This window comes from Triturus cristatus, chromosome 2_2 (genome assembly GCF_964204655.1).
Source record: "Triturus cristatus chromosome 2_2, aTriCri1.1, whole genome shotgun sequence".
In the NCBI taxonomy this organism is placed as follows: Eukaryota; Metazoa; Chordata; class Amphibia; order Caudata; family Salamandridae; genus Triturus; species Triturus cristatus.
The window spans coordinates 1116812804-1116838253 of record NC_140582.1 but is presented as its reverse complement, the minus strand read 5'-3'; positions in this window follow the sequence as shown (position 1 = coordinate 1116838253).

Genomic DNA, 25450 nt, shown 5'->3' with positions numbered 1-25450 from the left:
AAAGGTTGGGCATGCCTTGATGTGTGTGGCATGTCCTGATAGTGAATTACTGCCAATTTCGTTTTTCACTATTGCAAGGCTACCTACTCCCATAGGACAGAATGGGGAGTTTGTTTATAACATCTAATAAACAGACCTGGCTCAAGGAACGAGGTAGGAAAATAAAGTTTAGTATGCCTGAACTCAGAATGTTAAAGTGCATATTTTAGTGAGGGTGACTTTTTCATTCTGTGTTTGAAAATACCACTTTTAGAAAGTAGGTATTTTCTTGCCTAGCCATCCGGTGTGCCTCTGCTAAGTTTGTGTATTGCATGTTGTTAGACCTGGCACCTTGGCGTGAGTTTCCCTTCCACTTTTTGATGGTGTGCCTCGATTGTTTTGCTGGTGTTGTCCGCTCAGGGCACTGCGCCACGGCTAATCCGTGCCGCAGTGCAAGTGCTCCCTAGGTAAAGTGTACCTGTAATTGATGTCCACGATTGGTTTATTGGATTCACTGTCAGTCCCCAGTAAAGTGCACCAGGGGTGCCAGGGCTCGTGAATGCCAATGCTGCTGGTGGGCTTGCAGCGCTGGTTGCGCCACCCACGGAAGCGGCCTTGTAAAGTGTGTCTAGGGCCTGCCACCGCAGACCCTGTGCGCGGTCCGGGACCGTCGCGCTGACTGCGCAAGTGCCCCCACTTGCCAGTCCCTAAACCTTCCCTTACCTACATATTAGCCACCCCTCTGGTAGGCCCAAGGGCAGGGTGCATTGTAGGCATAAGGTAGGACATGCCCTGATGTGTGTGGCATGTCTTAGTAGTGAATTACAGCCATTTCCGTTTTTCACTATTGAAGGCTACCTGCTCTCCATAGGCCAGAATGGGCTGCCGGGATCACGCCAACGCTGTGACCCCAGTGGACTCAGAGAGCATGGTAGAAGTGTCAAGTTTAGTATGCCTGAACTCAGGATGATAAAATACTTCTTCTAGCCAAGTTTATTTTAATATCCTGGGTTTGTAAATACTACTTTTAGAAAGTTAGTATTTACTGACCTGACCATCTCAGTCCGCCTCTGCTGTATGTGTGTGTGTTCTGCCCAGCAACAGTAAGGAGCAGGGTGGGGGGATCCCCAGAGACAGGTTGGCTGCCAGGTGGTGGGTAGAGAGATTACACCTGGATGGGTGGGAGGAGTACACCTTGACTCTTGAATAGACCTGTGCTCTGCCACCACAAAGCCGGCGCCACCCCCTGTGGGGCGGCTGATGTCTCTGCCCTGCTGCTGAAAGGAAAGAGCAGAGTCACCATAACAAAGTGCTCCAGAACTGGACTGAGCCAGGCCTAGGCCCCCTGGCGCTAAAGAACAAAAGAATCATGGTATAAAAGTAGGAGCCTGGCTCCTAAGAAATCAGAATCCTGTTTACCACAAAGGACCTCTGCCCGACTAGAAGGAGAAGAAGACGCTGGAGGAGCTGGCCTGCTGCTGCCTTGCTGAGAAAGGAGAGGAAGAGACTACTGAAAAGACTTTGCTACTTTGTGCTTGAACATTCTCCAAGGGCTTGATCTGAGCTTGCCCCCTGAACTGAACCCCAGGAACAGTGGGTTCTCTGTGCTTTTGCTCGTCCTCCAATTCGAGCCGTGTGTGCCTCCCGCTGGAAAGAGACTGCGCCCCTCATCGCCCCTCCTAGGGCCGTGACACTCAGAAGCTCGCCTGCCTCAAACCCGTGAGAGCCCCGCTCCGTCCCGAGCCGCTCTCTGTCCCCGGGCCAGGCCGCCTGCATCCCTGTCACCACCTGCTACTGGAGCGCGCTGACCGCGCTATCACCCCTCCCGCCGGAAGCCGTCCGACGACTGTGATCTACGCCGGGTCATCCAGCTGCACTGACCGTGCCCTGTGACCCCGCTTCGCTATCCCCGGACATCTCAGGCCGCGCCGCCCCCGCTGTGGAGACCCTCCTGCACCGCCGTGCTAAAGGGTCGCTGGCCGCGCCTGCCGACGTGCCCACACCTGCTGATTGAGGACCCAAGAACACTTCCCAAGCTGAGAGTCGCACCGACCTGTGCCGACTCTCCACATCAAGAAAGAAGTTCCAGTATCGGGCTCGGGGCCCGCAACGCCTTACTTCCCCGTTCGCAGGAGACGAACTCTGTGAGTACTGGAAACTACAAGTAACATTTGCGAGAGACTACAAAGTCTCCATTTGAAGCTACGAACAAAGAACATTTGCCTGCTTTACAACCTGGTGGCATAGCGAAAACGTTATTGGTCTTGTGATAAGTCTGCTGAGATATATATACCTATTTTTACATAAAGAAGCGTATTTTTATATATATCCAAGTCTGGTGTCCGTTTCTGGGGGGATTGATGTATTTACCGTGTGTATGATTGTAAGTGCTTAACCAACAACGCCTGAGGAATCGCCTTGGCTGCTCACGCCACGCACCTAGAGGGTGAGCAAGGGTCATTCGCGAGGGGTTATCCTGCGCCCTGACGTGGAGGAGAGGGTTCCTGCTTGACACAAGGGCAACCTTGCGCCAACCAGAGATCCCCGACTCTAACATTGTTGGCAGCGGCTGGGATTTCGGATTTGCACTTGTAATTTGCATACAGTGAATTATTAATCACCAGATAGTGAGAGCAGACCAAATAACGCAGCCACAGGTTTGTAATTGTTGAACTTTGTTGAGACATCTGCCATTACTGCAACCATGCCTGGCTCGCACTCCGCTGGAAGAGCACTCTCTGTGATTTCTGGAATAGATGAGGTGGATTGGGAGAGACTGGAAGGCTACTCGATGGAGCAATTGAAAGGCTACAGTGTAAAATTCCGAGTCCTCCATGCTGGATTCAAGAGGAGAACCCAGTACGCCAAGGCGCTGAGAGCCTGGAAGGAGTCACGAGACCCACGGAATGCGGGGGACATCGTTCCACCCGACAACCTTGAGGAGCCCAGCAGAGTCCGGTCGCCAGAGGAGCTGGCAGACAGGGCAGCCGACAGGGCGCATGCAATGGAGATGGCAAAGTTGGCCGGACAAATGGAAATGGAAAAGCAGAAGTTGGCCCTGGAGGCACAACAACGCCAAATGGATCATGACATAAGATTGAAGGAGTTGGAGCTGAAGGCGAAGAGTTTGGACACCGCTCCTTCTGGTGGCAGCACTCCACCAGCGCAGGTAGAGTCCAAGGTGTACATCCCCAAAGATGTAGTAAAGGAGTATTTTAGAAAGGATGACATAGGGCAGTGGTTTAGGGCCTACGAGGTGGCCATGTCCTCACACCGGGTCCCTGAGAAAGACTGGGGAGCGGGGTTGTGGGGAAGGTTCCTTGCGGAAGGGCGGGACACACTGTTAGATTTACCCTTAGAAGTCCAGACCTCATACCCCCATATGAAGGAAGCTTTAATGACCAGGTATGGGTTAACTCCTGAGCTATATAGACAGAGGTTCAGGGAGACCAAGAAGATCCCTGAGAGTACGTATGTGGAATATGTGACCTTTTTCTGCAGAGCGCTGGATGGTTGGGTGAAGGGTAGCAAAGTGAATGATTATCAAGGGCTGCTTGATTTAATTGCATGGGAGCACTTGTCCAGTCAATGTTTTCCTGAGCTACGCCAGCACCTGATCGATAGCAAGCTGTCCAACCCGAGGAAGCTTGCTGAGGAGGCGGACCGCTGGTTCAGCACCAGGGTCCACAAGGGTCAAGTGGGAGACTCCGCCAAAGGTGGGCAGGTTCCCCAGCAGAAGAGCGGGGGGGACAAGGGTAAACAGAAGGGGTTCCAAAAAGGCCCCCAAAGTAATTCCCAAGGGAACCAGCAGAAGGGTTCTCAGCCTCCCCCACCCCCGCAGCAGAACGGGGCCCCGACAGGTAGACCTGTTCCAAAGGGGCCCTTCAATTGTTATAAGTGTGGTGACCCGGGTCACATTGCCTCTGATCCGAAGTGTCGCCTGTTTGGTAAGACCGCACCCACTGGTGCTCCACCCCGGCAAGTAGCTAGTGTTAACTTTGGGGAGGAAGTAGCAGTCCAGGAGGGTGGGGGTCCCGGGCAGATGACCCTAGTCTCGCTAGGAGACAGTGAGATGGTCCCTGTAACCTACCTGCCCTCTAACACTAAGAAATATGGGCAGGTGGTGACCATCAATGGAAAGAAGGTGGAGGCTCTTAGAGATACAGGAGCCAGCGTGACCTCGGTGAGGCAACACCTGGTGTCTCAAGAGCAGATTGTACCCAATGCCTACTGTAGGGTTGTCAATGCTGACAACGTAGAGAGTCGTTGTCCAATGGCTCAAGTTCCCTTTGAGTGGGGGGAGGTCTCTGGTACTCTACAAGTCGCTGTGAGAACTGACATGCCTGTAGACTGTCTGCTAGGGAACGACCTGGAGAGTTCCCCTTGGGAGAAGGTGGAGAAGACCACGCATCTGAGGATGGTGGGTCTACCCGACTGGGCGTGCGTGACCACCCGGTCCATGGCAGCCAGTAGGGGTGTTGAGAGGGTCCTGGAGCCTGAGGGAGAGGTCCAGGAACCGGCCTTAGGGAGAAGGCGCAGGAGGCGCGGGAAACCGGCCCCCGAAGTTCCCACGGCCCAGGAGGAAGTAGACCCTGAGGGGGATGCTCTGGAGCCTACCGGGGAACAGATTGCCGAACTGGGAGATCTGCCTGAGCTGACCCATTGGCAGCAAGAAGGAGGTCCCTCCAGGGAGGAATTCTGCAGGGAGCAGAAAGAATGCCCTTCTCTCGTGGGTATGCGGCAACAGGCTGCAGACCAGGCCAATGGTGTTCAGGCCAAAACACACTACGTGTACTGGGAGAGTGACCTCCTGTATTCCGAGCCTAAGGCTGCTGAACCTGGGTCAGCCCGTGTGCTGGTGGTACCCCAGAAGTTCAGAACCTTCCTACTGGGGCTGGCTCATGATGTGCCGTTAGCAGGACATTTGGGGATGGACAAGACCTATGACAGGCTTGTCACCCACTTTTACTGGCCCCAAATGCATAAGAATTCAGATTCCTACTGCAGAACCTGTCAGACTTGCCAGGCAAGTGGTAAGAGCGGAGGGAAGCATAAGGCTCCTCTGCAACCTTTCCCTGTGGTCGGTACGCCATTCCAACGAGTGGGTATTGATATTGTGGGGCCTCTGGACCCCAAGACAGCCCTGGGCAACAGGTTCATCCTGGTCTTGGTGGACCATGCCACCCGGTACCCTGAAGCCATCCCTCTGAGGACAGTGACGGCCCCCGTGGTGGGACGGGCACTGATGGGAATTTTCTCCCGAGTGGGATTCCCTCTAGAGGTGGTGAGCGACAGGGGGACCAATTTCATATCCACATATATGAAATCCCTGTGGAAGGAGTGTGGGGTAACTTACAAGTTCACCACTCCTTACCACCCCCAAGGAAATGGGTTGGTTGAGAGATTCAATCGAACCCTCAGAGGCATGATCATGGGCCTGGACGGTCCAATGAGGCGTAAGTGGGACGTCCTCTTGCCATGCCTGCTCTTCGCTTACCGAGAGGTGCCACAGAAGTCTCTAGGATTCAGCCCCTTTGAGCTTCTGTATGGTCACCCGGTAAGAGGACCTCTGAGTTTGGTAAAGGAAGGCTGGGAGCAATCTCCCAGGAAACCTCCCCAGAATGTATATAGTTACATGCTGGCCTTCCGAAACCAGACTCGGCGTTTCAGGCAACTTGCCGAGGCAAATCTGGAAGCCAGCCAGGAGGAGATGAAGCGGTGGTACGACCGGAATGCCACTCTGGTAGAGCTTCAACCTGGACAAAAGGTGTGGGTCTTGGCCGCAGTGGAGCCGTGTGCACTTCAGGATAAGTGGACAGGTCCATTCGAGGTTGTGGAGCGCAAAAGTCCTATCACCTACTTGGTGGACATGCAGACTCCCAGGAACCCTTTGAGGGTCCTACATGTTAACCGCCTTAAGCCCCACTTAGAGAGGACCGAAGTGGGCATGCTGCTGGCCACTGATGATGGAATGGAAGAGGAGACCGAGCCTCTTCCTGACCTCTTAGTGGCCTCTGAGAAAGATGGGTCAGTGGATGGAGTTAACCTCTCACCCACCCTGACGCCCGAACAACAGGAAGACTGCCGCCACTTGCTGGGACAATTTTCCGACCGATTCTCCCTGGTTCCTGGTGTCACAGATTGGTGCGTCCATGATGTGGACACAGGAGACAGCTTACCTGTAAAGCACAAGGCTTACAGGGTAACTGACAGGGTCAGAGCTTGCATTAAGGAGGAGGTCTCCAAAATGCTTGCGCTAGGGGTGGTTGAGTCCTCCAGCAGTCCTTGGTCCAGCCCCGTGGTCTTGGTCCCAAAGGCTGCTGCGCCGGGAGCCACACCTGAACTCCGGTTCTGTGTGGACTACAGAGGACTCAATTCAGTCACGAAGACTGACGCGCACCCCATCCCCAGAGCTGATGAGCTCATTGATCGGCTGGGGGCTGCCCGGTTCCTCAGTACGTTTGATTTAACGTCTGGGTACTGGCAGATCGCCTTGACCGATGGGGCCAAAGAGAGGTCAGCATTCTCTACCCCAGATGGGCACTTCCAGTTCCGAGTCATGCCATTTGGGATGAAGAATGCCCCTGCCACCTTCCAGAGGTTGGTCAACCAGGTACTGGTTGGGCTGGATGCGTTCAGTGCCGCCTACCTGGATGACATCGCAGTGTTCAGTGCCACCTGGCCTGAACACCTGCGCCACCTCTGGGAAGTGTTGATGGCGCTGCGCCGAGCAGGCCTCACGATCAAGGCAAGCAAGTGCCAGATCGGGCAGGGTTCCGTGGTGTACTTGGGACACCAAGTGGGGAGTGGCAAGGTGGCACCCTTGCAACCCAAAATTGAGACCATCCTGGCTTGGGAGCCCCCCAAGACGCAGACCGCAGTGAGGGCCTTCCTGGGGCTCACTGGGTACTACAGGAGGTTTGTCAAGGGCTATGGAACGATCGTTGCCCCCTTGACAGAGCTGACTTCGAAGAAGCAGCCCAGGAACGTGATTTGGACTGACACCTGTCAGAAAGCTTTCGACACCCTGAAGACTGCCATGTGCACGGCGCCCGTGCTTTTGGCCCCTGACTTCTCCAAGGAATTCCTAGTACAGACAGACGCTTCAGAGCATGGTGTAGGGGCTGTTCTCTCACAGATGACTGAGGAGGGCTGGGACCAACCCGTAGCCTTCATCAGTAGGAGGTTACTTCCACGGGAAAGTAGGTGGAGTGCAATTGAGCGAGAAGCATTTGCTGTGGTCTGGGCGCTGAAGAAGCTAAGACCCTACTTGTTTGGGTCTCACTTCCGGGTTCAGACGGACCACAGGCCCCTCAGATGGTTGATGCAAATGAGGGGTGAAAACCCGAAGCTGTTGAGGTGGTCCATCTCCCTACAGGGTATGGTCTTTACGGTGGAACACCGTCCTGGTACAGATCACGCCAACGCTGACGGTCTGTCCAGGTATTTCCGCCTTAGTGACGAGGAACCCCCTGGGCAAGGGTAGTTCTCCCCACATTTCAGCTGGAGGGGACACGTGTTAGACCTGGCACCTTGGCGTGAGTTTCCCTTCCACTTTTTGATGGTGTGCCTCGATTGTTTTGCTGGTGTTGTCCGCTCAGGGCACTGCGCCACGGCTAATCCGTGCCGCAGTGCAAGTGCTCCCTAGGTAAAGTGTACCTGTAATTGATGTCCACGATTGGTTTATTGGATTCACTGTCAGTCCCCAGTAAAGTGCACCAGGGGTGCCAGGGCTCGTGAATGCCAATGCTGCTGGTGGGCTTGCAGCGCTGGTTGCGCCACCCACGGAAGCGGCCTTGTAAAGTGTGTCTAGGGCCTGCCACCGCAGACCCTGTGCGCGGTCCGGGACCGTCGCGCTGACTGCGCAAGTGCCCCCACTTGCCAGTCCCTAAACCTTCCCTTACCTACATATTAGCCACCCCTCTGGTAGGCCCAAGGGCAGGGTGCATTGTAGGCATAAGGTAGGACATGCCCTGATGTGTGTGGCATGTCTTAGTAGTGAATTACAGCCATTTCCGTTTTTCACTATTGAAGGCTACCTGCTCTCCATAGGCCAGAATGGGCTGCCGGGATCACGCCAACGCTGTGACCCCAGTGGACTCAGAGAGCATGGTAGAAGTGTCAAGTTTAGTATGCCTGAACTCAGGATGATAAAATACTTCTTCTAGCCAAGTTTATTTTAATATCCTGGGTTTGTAAATACTACTTTTAGAAAGTTAGTATTTACTGACCTGACCATCTCAGTCCGCCTCTGCTGTATGTGTGTGTGTTCTGCCCAGCAACAGTAAGGAGCAGGGTGGGGGGATCCCCAGAGACAGGTTGGCTGCCAGGTGGTGGGTAGAGAGATTACACCTGGATGGGTGGGAGGAGTACACCTTGACTCTTGAATAGACCTGTGCTCTGCCACCACAAAGCCGGCGCCACCCCCTGTGGGGCGGCTGATGTCTCTGCCCTGCTGCTGAAAGGAAAGAGCAGAGTCACCATAACAAAGTGCTCCAGAACTGGACTGAGCCAGGCCTAGGCCCCCTGGCGCTAAAGAACAAAAGAATCATGGTATAAAAGTAGGAGCCTGGCTCCTAAGAAATCAGAATCCTGTTTACCACAAAGGACCTCTGCCCGACTAGAAGGAGAAGAAGACGCTGGAGGAGCTGGCCTGCTGCTGCCTTGCTGAGAAAGGAGAGGAAGAGACTACTGAAAAGACTTTGCTACTTTGTGCTTGAACATTCTCCAAGGGCTTGATCTGAGCTTGCCCCCTGAACTGAACCCCAGGAACAGTGGGTTCTCTGTGCTTTTGCTCGTCCTCCAATTCGAGCCGTGTGTGCCTCCCGCTGGAAAGAGACTGCGCCCCTCATCGCCCCTCCTAGGGCCGTGACACTCAGAAGCTCGCCTGCCTCAAACCCGTGAGAGCCCCGCTCCGTCCCGAGCCGCTCTCTGTCCCCGGGCCAGGCCGCCTGCATCCCTGTCACCACCTGCTACTGGAGCGCGCTGACCGCGCTATCACCCCTCCCGCCGGAAGCCGTCCGACGACTGTGATCTACGCCGGGTCATCCAGCTGCACTGACCGTGCCCTGTGACCCCGCTTCGCTATCCCCGGACATCTCAGGCCGCGCCGCCCCCGCTGTGGAGACCCTCCTGCACCGCCGTGCTAAAGGGTCGCTGGCCGCGCCTGCCTACGTGCCCACACCTGCTGATTGAGGACCCAAGAACACTTCCCAAGCTGAGAGTCGCACCGACCTGTGCCGACTCTCCACATCAAGAAAGAAGTTCCAGTATCGGGCTCGGGGCCCGCAACGCCTTACTTCCCCGTTCGCAGGAGACGAACTCTGTGAGTACTGGAAACTACAAGTAACATTTGCGAGAGACTACAAAGTCTCCATTTGAAGCTACGAACAAAGAACATTTGCCTGCTTTACAACCTGGTGGCATAGCGAAAACGTTATTGGTCTTGTGATAAGTCTGCTGAGATATATATACCTATTTTTACATAAAGAAGCGTATTTTTATATATATCCAAGTCTGGTGTCCGTTTCTGGGGGGATTGATGTATTTACCGTGTGTATGATTGTAAGTGCTTAACCAACAACGCCTGAGGAATCGCCTTGGCTGCTCACGCCACGCACCTAGAGGGTGAGCAAGGGTCATTCGCGAGGGGTTATCCTGCGCCCTGACGTGGAGGAGAGGGTTCCTGCTTGACACAAGGGCAACCTTGCGCCAACCAGAGATCCCCGACTCTAACACATGTCTGGCTTTTGAATGACAGGGGCTGGAGTGGGGCTGTGGCTCCAGAAGTCTGATGAGTCAGGGCTGGGCTTAATGGACCTGGGCTGCATTTAGAGTAGGGGGGAAGGAGATTTCCTTCTCACCTGAATGGGCCTGGCCTACCTTCAACAATGCTGTCTCCACCTCCTGCCAGGAAGCTGCACCATTGAGGACAGAACTGGTTTTGGGTGGGTACAGACACTCTCTACCTTCAGAGAACAAAGGATTTGTGTGTATAAAAAGTGGGGCCCAGACCCAAGACTTTTAGATCACTTCTGAGAATCAAGAGAAACCTTTGCCAAGGAGATGATCCGGAGAAACTGAGGAGGAATACTGCCCCTGTGCTGTTTGCTGTCTGGGGTTGGCCTGCAGTGGCTGCTTGCTACCAAGGAAAGGAGAAAAGGCCTTTGCTGTTTGCTTTGTCATCTTGAGGAAGATGTCCATGGACATCGTACCGTCATAAGGAACCGCCGTCTCGCCGCCATTCATGACGTCACCTCCCCGATACAGTAAGGAACCAATGTCTCAACTCCCCTGCGCTGCAGTAAGGAACAGATTTTTAACATGAACAACAGTCCTTGTAATTAGTAATGGAAGAAAAATAAATATAGATTGAAATCAAATCTATATTTCAGCTATCCAGCCGGATAGGGAATTAATCAATTTATTCTAAATTAACAAAGCACGGTATATACAAAGTGGGGTACAGTCCTGTACCGAGGAAAAAGTGACACTGGGACAAAAGGAAACAAAAACATTTTAGGCAAAACAACACAAGGGGGCTTGTTATAATTATAAAGAATAAACTTGGCGTTCATCACCAAGACCTTCGTTCCGATAACCACGGGACCCCACACATGGATTAGTTAGGAATTGCCTGCAACTATGGCAACTGACGTTGGCTCCCTCCATCGGAAAGTTTCATCACTCTTAAACTGTCAGTTTGACTAGGCAAATTATTGTTAGTCCTGATGATGATCCCTATATCCCTGTAAACGTCATCGACCTTTGTAAACAACGTGTACACTGATCATTTTTCCCGTACTAGTGCCATCTTTGTGCTTATTATCACGCTTGGTTCATTCTTTATAATTATAACAAGCCCCCTTGTGTTGTTTTGCCTAAAATGTTTTTGTTTCCTTTTGTTCCAATGTCACTTTTTCCTCGGTACAGGACTGTACCCCATTTTGCATATACCGTGCTTTGTTAATTTAGAATCAATTGATTAATTCCCTATCCGGCTGGATAGCTGAAATATAGATTTGATTTCATTCTATATTTATTTTTCTTCCATTACTAATTACAAGGACTGTTGTTCAAGTTAAAAATCGATACCCAAGGTCCTTGTGTACCTTATTTGGGCTCCCTTGTTTCTGTTAAAATGTAGTAAGGAACAAAGGCATGACCTCCCCTGCGGTCATAAGGAACCAATGCCGCAGGCACCAACGAAGTATCAGCTCCACGACGCCGTGCACCATCTTTGCTTTTGTTCATTCCAAGGTACTGTTCTTTGTGGGTGTGCTTGACTGCGTGCCGGACGCCGTGCACCTTGCAGTCGGCACTGTACTTTGGGATTTTCATCAGTCACGACGTCGTTATAACTCCAGGAGGGGTTATTTGTTGCTACAAGCTTTATTTGAGTGAATAACATATTTTTAACCATATCTTGATAACTGTATGGTGGATTTTTGTCGTTTGGTCTTGTTTTGGTTTAGATAAAGATGACTTATTTTTCTAAACTGGTGTGGTGTCCATTTGTAGTGTTTTCATTGTATTACAGTATGTGTTCATAACTGCTTTACACACTGCCTCTGAGATAAGTCTGACTGCTTGTGCCAAGCTACCAAGGGGCTGAGCAGGGGTTATTTTACAAGTGTATTCCTCTTACCCTGACTAGAAGCAAGTGCCCCTATTTGGACAAAGGTGCCTAAGGTAAAATAAAAAATACCTCTACCAACTACAGACCCCCATTTCTAACACCTCCACACTCAGGGCACCAGGGGAGGCAGGGGCTGAGGTGCCTTGCACAAAGGACTCTCCTCCCCTCCTAGGGGAGCGGACACAGACAGTGGGCTGGGGAGCAGCTGTGAGGGTGGAGATGGTAGGGGGTTGGTGGACTGAGATGTAGTGGACACAGGTCCAGGGGGATCCACCACCACCTTGGAGGGCTCATTGGAACTGGATTTGGACAAAGATGTTCCAGCCGTCACATCGGTCAGCTCCTCAGTAGCACTCCCATCCCCCTCTGTGCCACTGCTTCATTCTTGATCACTGGCAACGTGAGAACCACTGTGGCCAGCTGCTTTGCCAACAGTTGAGGCACTGTCTCCCTCGCTGCCCTAGTCTGTTGCTGAAAACAGATGGTGAAAAAAAATTGTTTAGATGTTGAACTGTAAATGGTACATATGTGTAATAACAGCTCTACATACATTGGCTAACATCACCATTTCTACTTGGTTGACAACATTAGGTCATATAGAGTCAATAGCACATTACTGATAAGTACAATACCTGTGCACACTCTCACATATTGGTGTCAGGAACATAGTTTGATGCAACGTCATGTTTATCCTTCTCAACATCTTGACCACATCTAAGTACCAGCTAATGTTTTGTCTCCCAACCTCACTCCTGATGCCCTCATAGTGTACCACAATTACCTCATGTGATCCAAGGGAGAATAGACCTTCTACTAAGATATTGAAGAACACGACAGCCTTCACATACAGCATGTAGTGAGCTCTCCCTAATCCAGAACTTATGGCACAGCAGGTACCCTGTTTCAGTTAACATAGTCTGATATGTCACCATCAAGATAGAGAAGTCATGGACTAGGTTATTTCACACGGATCACATTACTGTTGCACATCTGTACATTAGCAGATGAAGCAGTTCACATGTGTAACTCATAAAGAAGATAAACATGGAATTTAGGCATAGCAAGGCAAACATGTATGTCTCCCAAGTATTGTGTTTTGTAAGCACAGTACAATAAACAAATGTACTGTAGGCAGATTGCAACAGTTGTAACAGTTTGCCATGTAAACATAGCTTATCACACTGCCAATGAAAATGACTTAATATTACTTCAGGGACATGTGGCTTACTATACCACCATGCCAGATAGAATCATTGTGTGACCACAATCTCAGCGGACATTTTATTTGATACCTTTTGACAACACTATTTCTTATCGCGTACATCCTGCTGATGTCCACATCTCACAAGGACAAGCCAGCCTGTTCCTCCATGATATATATCATCAGTCACATATGGTCCAGCTTAGATGCCATTGGGTTCTTTACCTGAATATATTTGCCCTTCTCAGATGTTAGTGAAGCCACATTTCCAGATATCTGAGTTACAGTTCTAAACCATAGTTTTATTTGCGTACAAAGATTAATGCCCCTTGTAAAAACCATCAATACCATTGGGAATGTGTAACTTCCACTTCCATGGACTTACCACCCTTACAACTTAATACACACTTTGTAAGCACTCACGGACATCTGTTGCCACCTACACATAGTCCAAAACATGGAATCAACTCAATTTTAGATAGGATGCATTCTGCCATGCACTTATGGTAAAGTCCAGTCTAAACTGTGACATCAGTACACATAATTCTGAATATTGCCAGCTGCCACATTGGACAACAGATAGCACCAGTGCTGTTTGTATATTGTTTAACACAGACCAATCTCCACTTACCAAGGCCTGCAATTACACAGTGTCTGCTACCTGGTTGTATTGCATGGCATGTCAAAGTCAAGTTCACAAGCATCAAATACCCTAACAGTGTTGTTGTGTCAATACAGAGAGCATGGCAAACAATGTTATTTGTGATGAACTATGTTGAGCATTGTAGAAATATGTAAACGGTTTCTTTCTTGTTCATTATGTTGTCATGTGCCCTTTATACAATGGAATTGCACTACTGGTAATACCCAGCCTCTTTTAGTCTTACATTGCCCTGATTCAAGCACCCTAACCATGCAACAACAACTATCGTTGCATATGCTACATTTGACACATTACATGAGTCTAGATTGTCGCAAAACCTAAATGTCATGACACTGGCTGCAAATCGTGTATATGCATGATATTGTACAATGTTCATCAAGGCAAATACTCACCCCCTCCTTGCTGCAGTCTGGCTCTCAACTTCGCATCGAGGTCCGTATAGGCCACTGCCAGGATGCGATGCATTGTGGGGGGGTCAAAGTGCGGCACGCGCCCCTTCTGCCTGGAAGTGCTAGGTCCATCTGAACTTCGGCGATCTTCTTCGCCCAGCCTCTCATGTCCTGCCACTGTTTACGGGAGTGGCCACCGCATCGACATGTGACCCCTAGGGAACACACCTTTCGGAAGGTGGTCCTCCACAGGAAAACCTACTGACGGGCATTAACTTGTAAGGGTGACATAGTATTATACACTTAGTACACTTGCAAGATGTAAATATCCATGTACTTTATCACATAGGTCAGGAATAGCTAGCTAAACAATATCCAAGTTAGCAGACTACATTTCTCAACACTGCACCATTTGTCAAACATGTGATCTTAACATATTTCATGACACATTTTCATTTCCTGTTAACACCACATTCTAACCTGACCTTGCCCTAAGTGTCCATGCAACACCTCTCACTACACTGTGGATGAGAGAACAAGAGAGGTAGCATAAAATCTCATAACTGCTAACCTCAGCACACCTAGGTCTTCTGCGGAAGGGAACATAACATTTTGACACTGGACATACACCTAACTAGTATGGCAATTTACCTATGATTATACTGTGTCAATAACACATTGTTAAACATGATCTACACACGGCGTGAATGGATATTATGACCTATACTCCTGGTCATCTTCTTACATCTGACATGACCATTGTGCAGCACTGTGATTTGCTATGTGAGGGCTTGTGACATGACTGACGTAACACTGATATTGCATCACGTGTGTGGAGTCGTTGTTGTGACTGCATACAGTAATAATTTAACCACATATGCAAATGAGATTTCACATTTACCATTAGAGTTTAGCTATGCCTTCACAAGCAAATTTACTTTGAAAAATGACAAAAAACAAGGCATCATCATGTCAAACTGACGTATACATGCCTAACTAATACACCATAAGAAGTTTGTGGTTGATGATGAGATGTTCACATGCGAACAGTGATATAAAGTCCAGAACAGTACTGACACACATAAGCAGTGAACTTGTCCATCATATTTCCAAACACACTTTTAAACAATTGGCTACAGATTCAGATGTGAGTCTCATTGCAACAATCTGCCCTATGTGCAGGTTCTAAATGCAAGTGATCTGTGTAGCAAAATCCAAGACTTATATCAAAACCGCCTAGGGGGTCTTCTGTGCGGGCAGTCAAAGGGATAGGTCCACGTCAGTCACATTTTCCAAAGTCATCCAGTGGATTCACTTGCTGCCTGACACTCCACATACCATGCGGTTCAAATTAGCCGACAGTCCGTGAGTAAGATTGCTACATTAGCAATGGAAGTTTACTGCGTCGGTCTTCACACAGGTGGACACAATCGGCAAGCAGCAACTGTCACCATAACAAGTTGCAGCCCATAGCTGTGTTCTGAACTACCTACCACGACTTTTGAATGAAGTTTCAGTTGGGGGAAAAAAACTTGGAAATGTTGTTTGGTACTACACCATGCCTGGATGCACTATATTGTGTGCTGAAGGAGCATACAAATTAAATGTTCACATTCACATGAAGATGTCACCTTGAGAGGACCATGAAATACTTGTTGGCAGGCTAAACCAACATTAAAGTGCACAGTAAAGTTTCTGATTTTCAACTTTCTCTCAGGCAGTATGCGCCCCATGTCCAATAACAGGTGTAAATACACAATATGGAAGCTGCTGTCACTCGGTGTGTGATCTGTGTGATGTCTAGGTGGAAAGGGGGGGGTGTGTCTGATGTACAGTATCCTACCTTCCCAGAGGGCCAACACACTGAAAATGTAATCACCCTAGTGAGGCATTGAAACTAAATCGGGCAAAATTTGTAAGTGGTCTTTGTGTTCCATACTTAAGTGCACATCTGCATATTGGGAAAAATTTACATTGTCAATGAGTTGTGTACGTCAGTGTATGTGCAATGCAGACATGACAGCATGACAGTGTACACCATGTTATATCTGTCTGCATGAAGTGCTGAGTGAAACTCAAGATGTTTGTAGTGTAGATAATGTGACACGTAACATATTAACTGTGTTTACGACCAAACACGCTCAGTCATTAGACATACCTAGGTCATGTGTTCTTGGCTTGTTAGATTTGGACTATGTCCTGCTTGATTTTGCATCATAAACGTCTGTCACTCGTGATATGAGTCAAGTGTACATATACATTTGAGACATAATCAGAAATGTCATATATGCTGTAATGTGTTTAGTATATTTTTGTTCTGTGAAATCTGGTTTGCACTGCCATGGACTGTCATGTGTGGTTACTTGGTCTTTTGTGTTTGTCTAAGTACATTTTGCCGGGCACATTGTGATCTAACTCCTACTATGTTAACACCTCACACATAGGTATCACGGAGGAGCTGTGAGACAGTCTCCCGTCTACAGGCTCCCTGCTGACCTACAAACAATGGAAGAGAGGGACATGATTAGAAAATTCTGTCTCAATCAGGCCACAATAAATGAATTATGCCAGCAGTTGGCACCTTCATTGCATCAACATTCCTACTATCCTGCATCACTGACGCCCAAAGTTAAGGTTATCGCAGTACTGCATTTCTTGACCCCCTGGGTCATTCCAGTACACAGTGGCAACATCTGGTGGAATATACCAGCCTATGTTTAGCAATGTACTTTGAGATGTACTTCAGGCATTGGCCAGACACATGGACAGCTACATTAAGTTTCCCAAACCAGGGGAATTGACCAATTTCAAAGCTGAATTTTATGGGTTTGGGTTAATCCCACATGCCATTTGAGAAATCAATGGGACACCTATTGCTTTGGTTCTGTGACAGGCCAATGAGCACGAATATCGGAACAGGAAGCACTTCCACTCAATCCACATATAAGTGGTGTGTTTGGCAGATATGTGCATTCCCCCCATCTGCGCCAGATTTTCCAGATCAGCCCATGACTCACACATTCTATGGAACAGCATCAATGTTCAATGACTCAACTTCTTCCAGAGAGGCCTGGAATGTTGGTAAGTAAGCTTTTTAATGATGTTTGTTGTGAGTGGTTTTGTGTGTCTATTTAGTAAATCTTTGTTTGAACATTGACTCACTTCTATCTTCCATTTAGGAGATGCAGGATACCCCAACAGCCATGGTTACTAATGCCATTGCGGAATCCAGTTACTCCAGGAGAAGTCCACTTCAATGAGGCCCATGGGAGGACACGGCAAGATTCCCTTGGCAAAGTGGGGATAGACCATTGTAGTTCCCGCATATTACCTAGATGATCGCTGTTGGAAAACGTGATGTGGCTGTAGATGTGAATCCTCATTTTATGTCACAGTGCAAGTGCCACACCACTGACATATGCTTGTAACCTACCTAAAGATGTAGCCCAAGTTGTAATGGGACCTGCTCACACTGGCCAGTAGTACAGTCCTTTTGCGCTTTTCTTTTGTCCATTGATTGTGTATGGCAGTTATGTTTTTTGTGATCTGCTTCCAGGTGTTCACAGAAAATAAAATTTGTATTTCACTTTGACGTTTGCATTGTTTGATGTAGCTTCTCCAAATGTTTTGTCTAGTTGTTTGAACGTGACAGACTAGTTTGGTGGCTTAGACTGTTGAGTGGGATATGAACTTGTGATGATTGTTCATAGAAATGACAATTTGTGAATATGTAACGTGGACTAAAGTTTGTATGATAGACTGAATCTGTATGACTACCTTGTGGTGCCATGATTTATTGACTTTGTGGCACTTTAATTAAAATGCACATGTACTTGTTGACCTAGGTTGATAACTCTTTCATTAGAGTGCTCACATGATACTCACATAAATTTGAGACCGTCATGATCCTCCAGTCTCTCTACAGCCTTCCCTGTGGTTTGCTGCTCATTCGGACACATTGCCCTCATGATCTGCCCCACAACTGTACTACATTACTTTATCATGGTGGCAAAAATTGTGTTGTGACAATATTGTTGTGTCTTATTGCCTTGTTGTACTTTTTTCCCTTGTGTAAAAGGACCCTCGTTGAACCATATTGCCTTTATTTATAAAAGCGCCCCTTATTGAACATTATTTCCTTATTTATTCAAGCACTCCAAAAACAGTTGGCAAACATCACTGTTATGCTCCTCAGCAGCCGCCGTACCTTTTCCTCCCCTATTTATAGCAGCCGTGCCCAGCCGCACCCTGCAGATTATTGCACAGTTCTCTGCTCACGTCTTGCTGTTTGTTTACCTTCCAGTAAGATCTTCCTGATTTGAATCCGTGAGCTGCTGACATCCTCAGGTAGGGGACATTGTTTCCTATTATTGCAGCATCTTCCGGATCCTTGAGTGCACAAGTGTTTTTACTCGCATTTGAACTTGACAATAATTAAATGAAAGAAATTACGGAGCGTATTTCCCTTACGCGCGCATTTCAGTTAATTAAGCCTTGCAAGAGTATCTTTGGCTTAAATATCATGGAGCGCATTTTCCTCATTTACGAGCACAATTCGTATAACTGACCATTTTGAAGGTATGTGGCATAATATTGAAAGAACTAAACTGGCATCTGGAGTTATGCTAATGACTATCTATCACACTGCATTTGGTTTTATGTTTAACAGTATATCACGACATTGCTTAAGACAATTACTATACTAATGAACATTTGAGTTTGTATTTATCTTTAGGAAAGGACTATGGTGAATTAACAACAGCGTTCTTTCAAATCCTACATCTTTCTAAGTTATAGTATTGGTCCAACGTTTATGCGACTGCATTTCATTAATCTCTCAAGATCAATATTTAAGAATATCTTTCACAGACAGTGCCAGTTTGTCGTTGAGGAAAATCCAGTGATTCTTTGGGAAGCAAGTGATGCACAACTTAATCATCCTGCTTGTTATCTGTAAAGCACTACAACAGAACTCTTAACTTTAACTTTTCAGGTAATAGTTGGTATAGTACCTTTAATACGTTATATGATTATGTTGTATGTGCCTGGAATATAGACAGCGGAACACCAACTCAGCTGCCACTTCTCCTGTTCCAGATCTCCCTCCCTAATTTCCTTCCCCTCATCTGGCCATCTTGATACTCTGGTGTTTTTGTGCGCAGAGTCACGACTGTCTGAAGGTGGGCTTCTTGAGGGTGCTGCTCCTGAGGAACCTGGTCTGACAGAATAATCTGCCCACGGAAATCATTCCTCCTGAGCAGTATCGCCAAGATGGCCACATTAGACGATGAGTGTAAAATGTTAGGCAATATGCAGAAGGAGTTAACAGCAGCAAGACTGGAAACAGCCACTTTGGCTAGTCGGGTATCGCAAATTCAGAATCAACTTCCGACAAGTCGTATGACCTCCTCCATGCCTGGGGGGTATCCGCAGGACCTGCTCCAACAGTTTCAATAACGTTTCCTGCAACAGTACCTCTTGCTGCTCCAGAACGGTTCACTGGAGACTCAAGTAAATTTTAAACCTTTTTGACTCAAATCCAATTACATTTTATGGTTAAACCAACATCCTTCCCAGACGCGCAATCACCTATAGCTTTCCTCATTTCGTACCTTAGTGGTGATGCGGCTATGTGGGCAGTTCCATTGGTAAATTCTGATGATCCCTTGCTTTATAATTGGCAGCCTTTAAAACACAGTTTGAAAAGGTGTTTGATAGGGGCACAATCACTGAATCAGCTGACCGAGAGCTCTTCGAGCTTAAGCAAGGCAATGAAGATTTAATTAGTTACTTGACACAATTTAATCGATTAATTGCTGAAACTAATTGGCATGAGGAAAAAAGGTCAGCTCTCTTATATCAAGGTTTAAAAGATGATCTCAAAGATTTCCCATACGTTACGATTGGATCATTAGTTAGCTGAAAGAAAGGGCGATAGAAGGAAGCTAGATTTCAAAACCTCAATACACCTTAAAGAAACAGTTACTCCGTCTGCCTCTGATCACAGCAAAACAATGGACATTGGAGGTTTAAGAAAACCACTCACGCAAGATGAAAAAGATGCACGTTGCAAATCTGGCTTATGTCTATATTGCGGAAAAAAGGGGCACTTTGTTAGAGAGTGTCCTACCAAACCCAAAGGCCTTAAGTCAACAAATACAATGTCTTCCTAACAGGAAAACTAGAAGGCTCGAGGAAGAAACTGGGGACTTCCTCGAGTAGGTCTCATGATTCCTCTGGTCAATTAATAGCAAATACTCTTCAAAGTTCAACCCCTTATTTGACTCAAAATGCTTTATTCATCATCCCAGAAACCCTTGAAACAAAAGTAATGGTTATGGTGGACACAGGAGCTACCAGAAACTTTATTGATGTTACCTTCTGTTAAAAACTGCAAATACCTACCATCAAAAAGAACAAACCAGAATCTGTACTAGCAGTCGATGGTACGGTGCTTACTTCAGGCCTGATTATGAATACCACAGTTACCTTGACCATGATCATTTACTCAACAGAGCATAAACATACAGAAAATCTTTGTTTCGATTTGATTCATGCACCTCAGTTTGGAGTTATTCTCGGAATGCCCTGGTTAACCCAACATAACACCACCATAGATTGGGCCAAAAGAAACATTACATTTGATTCCGAGTGGTGTCATCAAAAGTGTCTTTCATCATTGAATCCTCAAAAACAGGAAGCGCAAATCCCAAAAGAAGAAACAACTGGAGCACATTTAATAGCCACTGCTGCAGAGCAAGACATTGAATTGCCCTCTCAATACGCCTCGTTCCGTGATGTATTTTGCGAGAAGAACGCGGAAACCTTACCACCACATCGTGATTACGATCATGAGATTGAGTTCATTCCTGGGGCAAAAATACCATGCAGAAGAATATACGCACTTACCGAGATGGAAAACCAGCATCTGCGAGAATATTTAGATAAATTCATAAAAAATGGGTTTATCAGACTATCTAAATCGACCGCCGCCTCTCCTCTTTTGTTCGTACCAAAAGCAAATGGCGAACTTCGCCCGTGTATTGATTATTGAGCACTGAACAACATCACAGTAAAAAACAGGTATCCTTTACTGCTCATTCCAATGCTCCTCGATCAAGTTCGAACAGCTCAAGTGTACACAAAATTAGACTTAAGAGGGACATACCATCTAGTTAGAGTTCATCCTGGTGATGAATGGAAGACAGCCTTCCATACTCGATATGGTCTTTTTGAATATTGTGTAATGCTGTTCGGATTATGCAATGCCCCCGCAGCATTTAAATTGTTTTTAAATGATGCCTTAAGAGAATATTTGGACAGATGTGTCATTGTCTACATTGACAATATCCTTATTTACTCTAACTCACATACTGAACATGAACTTCATGTAAAGACTATCTTAACCACACTGAGGAAACATGGTTTATACTGTAAACTGCCTAAATGTGAATTACATGTTAACAGAGAAGAGTTCCTAGGTTTTATCATCTCCCCCCCAAGGTATCATCATGGCAGACCGAAAGGTACAAGCCATTCAGGATTGGCCCGAACCCAAGTCTATCTTAGGTTTCGTAAATTTTTACCTGCGATTTATTCAACATTTTTCTGCCAGAGCTACTCTGTTAACTAGATTACTGCAAAAAGACCGTGCCTTTCTATGAACTCTTGATGCACAAAAGGCTTTTCAAGATTTAAAAAATGCCTTCATGACTGCCCCAGTTTTGAAACATCCGGATTTATCTAAACCATTTTTTGTGGAAACTGATGCTTCCAATACTGCTATAGGAGCCATACTATCACAACGAGAAGAAGGTACCAATCATCTTCATCCGGTAGCCTTTTTATCAAAAAAGTATTTACCAGCAGAAAAAAATGATGCCACAGCAGAAAAAGAATTGCTGGCCATACGATTAGCATTTAAAGAATGGCGACACTATTTGTTAGGAGCACACCATCCTATTACTGTGTACACAGATCATCGAAATTTGCAGTTTTTATGTTTTGCAAAAGCCCTAACTCCTCGGCAATTGTGATGGACCCTTTTCTTTGCTGAGTTAGACTTCACTATTACTCTTAGACCTGGTAGCGCCAATAGGAAAGCTGACTCACTGTCTCGCTATGAAGAACCAATGCAGTCCAACCCTCGACAGGAAGTTAGATCCATGATACCCAGTGATCTCATCATTGTAATACTATGTCCGGACAATTTTTGAATGAAATTAGAGATGGCATGCGTATGAATAAGATAATGTCTTGGAAAGCCTTGGATAAACAACGAACAATGATTGACGGGCTTCCATTTCAAGGTCATTTGCTTTACATACCAAAGAAAAAGCTACAAAGACAAGTGTTAATTTGGTGTCACATGAATCCTTTGGCTGGTCACCCTGGATGTACTAAAACCTTGGAGCTGGTAAATCGAAATTTCTGGTGGCCCAGTTGGAAAAAGGACGTCATCCCTTATGTTAAAAACCGTGAAACTTGCATAAGAGCAAAAACGAATCATTCACCCAAAAAAAGGATTTTGGTTACCCCTACCAACACCAGCTCACTTATGGGAAGATATTTCCTTTGACTTCATTACGAACTTACCAAAGTATCACGAAAAAACTGTTATCTTAGTCATTGTAGATCGTTTATCCAAAATGGCGCATTTTGTAGCATGTGATAAATTAACTGCAGCAGCAGCTCTGGTGGATTTGTTATTATATCACATAGCATGATTACATGGATTACCACGCTCTATAACAACTAATCGCAGTTCACAATTCACTTCCAAATTATGGAAAGAATGGTGTAATGCATTACAAATTCAACGTAACTTATACACTAGCTTCCACCCCGAATCGAACGGACAAACTTAACAAGTTAATCAAATACTGAAGCAATATCTTCGGTGTTACTTAGCTCACTCACAAACCTCTTGGGTGGAATTATTATGGGAAGCTGAGTTTTCGTATAACAACTTAATGCATACTACAACCAAAATGCCACCATTCTTTGTCACACGTGGATGGAATCCAAGATCTTTACCTTTACTAAATCAAACTACGACACAAGTCCCTCACATAACCACCAAATTACAACAAATTAAAGATCGTTTGTTGGCACTCCGACAAAATGTCGACAAGGCCAAAACAACATACAAAAAATTCGCTGACAGAAAAAGACGACCTGGTTCCAACTATCGTCCAGGAAACAAGGTGTGGTTTTGTACAAAAAATTTACAGTTTAAACAAAAATATCCTTTTCACCCACGATTCATAGGACCATTCAAAATCCTTAAGTGCATCAACCCAGTATCTTTTAAATTACAGCTTCCACACTCAATGAAGATTCAACCAGCTTTTCATACATCTTTATTAAAACCAGCCACTACTGCTGTCCGTCCAAAACCTCCTCCGGTGGTTATTGGAGATCAACGGGAATCTGAAGTACAGCAGATCAAAGATAGTAAACAACGAAATGGAAAACTTTGGTACTTGATCTCCTGGAAAGGATACAGTCCTGAAGAAGATTCTTGGGAACCCAAAGAAACGGTTCATGCCCCATGGCTTCTTCATCTCTTCCACAAAAGACACCCAGGAGCACCTCGCTCATGAGAGTGTGTCCACTTTCGATGGGGAGGACTGTCATGATTCTCCAGTCTCTTTACAGCCTTCCCTGTGATTTGCAGCTCATTGGGACACATTGCCCTCATGATCTGCCCCACCACTGTACTACATTACTTTATCATGGGGGCAAAAACCGTGTTGTGACAATATTGAAATGCTGCCAGTGTCTTATTGCCTTGTTGTACTTTTTTCCCTTGTGTAAAAGGCCTCTTGTTGAACCATATTTCCTTTATTTATGTAAGCGCCCCTTTTTGAACATTATTTCCTTATTTATTCAAGCACTCTAAAAACAGTTGGCAAACATCACTGTTATGTTCCTCGGCGGCTGCCGTACCTTTTCCTCCTCTTTTATAGCAGCCGCACCCAGCCGCACCCCGCAGATTATTCCAGTGGCTTCTCTGCACAGTTCTCTGCTTGCGTCTTGCTGTTTGTTTACCTTCCGGTAAGATCTTCCTGATTTGAGTCCGTGAGCTCCTGACATCCTCAGGTAGGAGACATTGTTTTCTATTATTGCAGCATCTTCTGGATCCTTGAGTGCGCAAGTGTTTTTACTCTCATTTGAACTTGACAATAATTCAGTGAAAGGAACTGCGGAGCGCATTTCCCTTACGCGCATTTTCCAAATTTACGAGCACAATTCCTATAACTGATCATTTTGAAGGTATTTGGTATAATATTGAAAGAACTAAATTAGCATCTGGAGTTATGCTAATGACTATTTCCCACACTACGTTTGGTTTATGTTTAACAGTATTTCACGACATTGCTTAACCCCTTCCATGCTCATGACGGAACGGTTCCGTCATGAGCATCGGTTGAGCTGTGCTCATGACGGAACCGTTCCGTCATGGCCCCGCCCGCGCTCGAACCCTTCAGCACCGCGGAGGAATCCGCGCAGCGCTGAAGAGGTTAAGACAATTATTATACTAATGAACATTTGAGTTTGGGTTTATCTTTTGAAAAAGACTATGGTGAATTCCCAATAGCGTTCCTTCAAATCCTGCATCATTCTAATTTATAGTATTGGTCCAACGTTTATGAGACTGCATTTCATTAATCTCTCAAGTTCAATATTTAAGAATATCTTTCACAGACAGTGCCAGTTTGTCATTGAGGAAAATCCAGTGATTTTTTTGGAAGCAAGTGTTGCACAACTTAATCAATCCTGCTTGTTATCTGTAAAGCACTACAACAGAACTCTTAACTTTTTCTTTTCAGGTAATAGAGGAATACCAACTCAGCTGCCACTTCTTCTGTTCCAGATCTCCCTTCCCACAGTACCCTCCCTAATTCCCTTCCCCCATCTGGCCATCTTGACACTCTGCTGTTTTTGTGCGCATAGTAAAGACTGCCTGAAGATGGGTTTCTTGAGGGTACTGCTCCTGAGGAACCTGGCCTGACAGATACATGTCAAAGTGAAGTACTGGGTATTTTAGACCCAGCGGTGCAGGGGCACACACCCTATGACTTCTGGGTTCACCCTGTTCCAGACCTACAGAAACACAGAGTCTTCTGGGTGAAGTCAAAGATCGTTTATTGGCTGCAGACCAATTACAGGTATCCTAGAAGTACAACAGCGTGTATGTTCTCAGGAGACTGCTGAAAATCATAGAAACGGACTTCATCTTAAATACGCTTTTTCCTGCCTCAAGCATACATTCCTAGGTTTTATGATACGGTAATAAACAAGTGTACATTACAAAGAAAAAGGCAGAGTCATGATGACCATCCCACATTCCAGTTCGGCCAGCCCACAATGATTTACACAGTAAGGTTCAGATCCCACATTCGATATCAATAGGCCCCAATAAAACACGGGCAGCTCCTGTGGATAGAAACAAGTCATAAAGCAGGAACAGTCAGGTGTGAAAGAGATTAGCCGGGGGCTCGTGTAGAATGAAAGGGTTTTATGATGGGTCAAGCCCTGATGCTAATCACAGGTGGACGGAGGAAGGGGAGCTC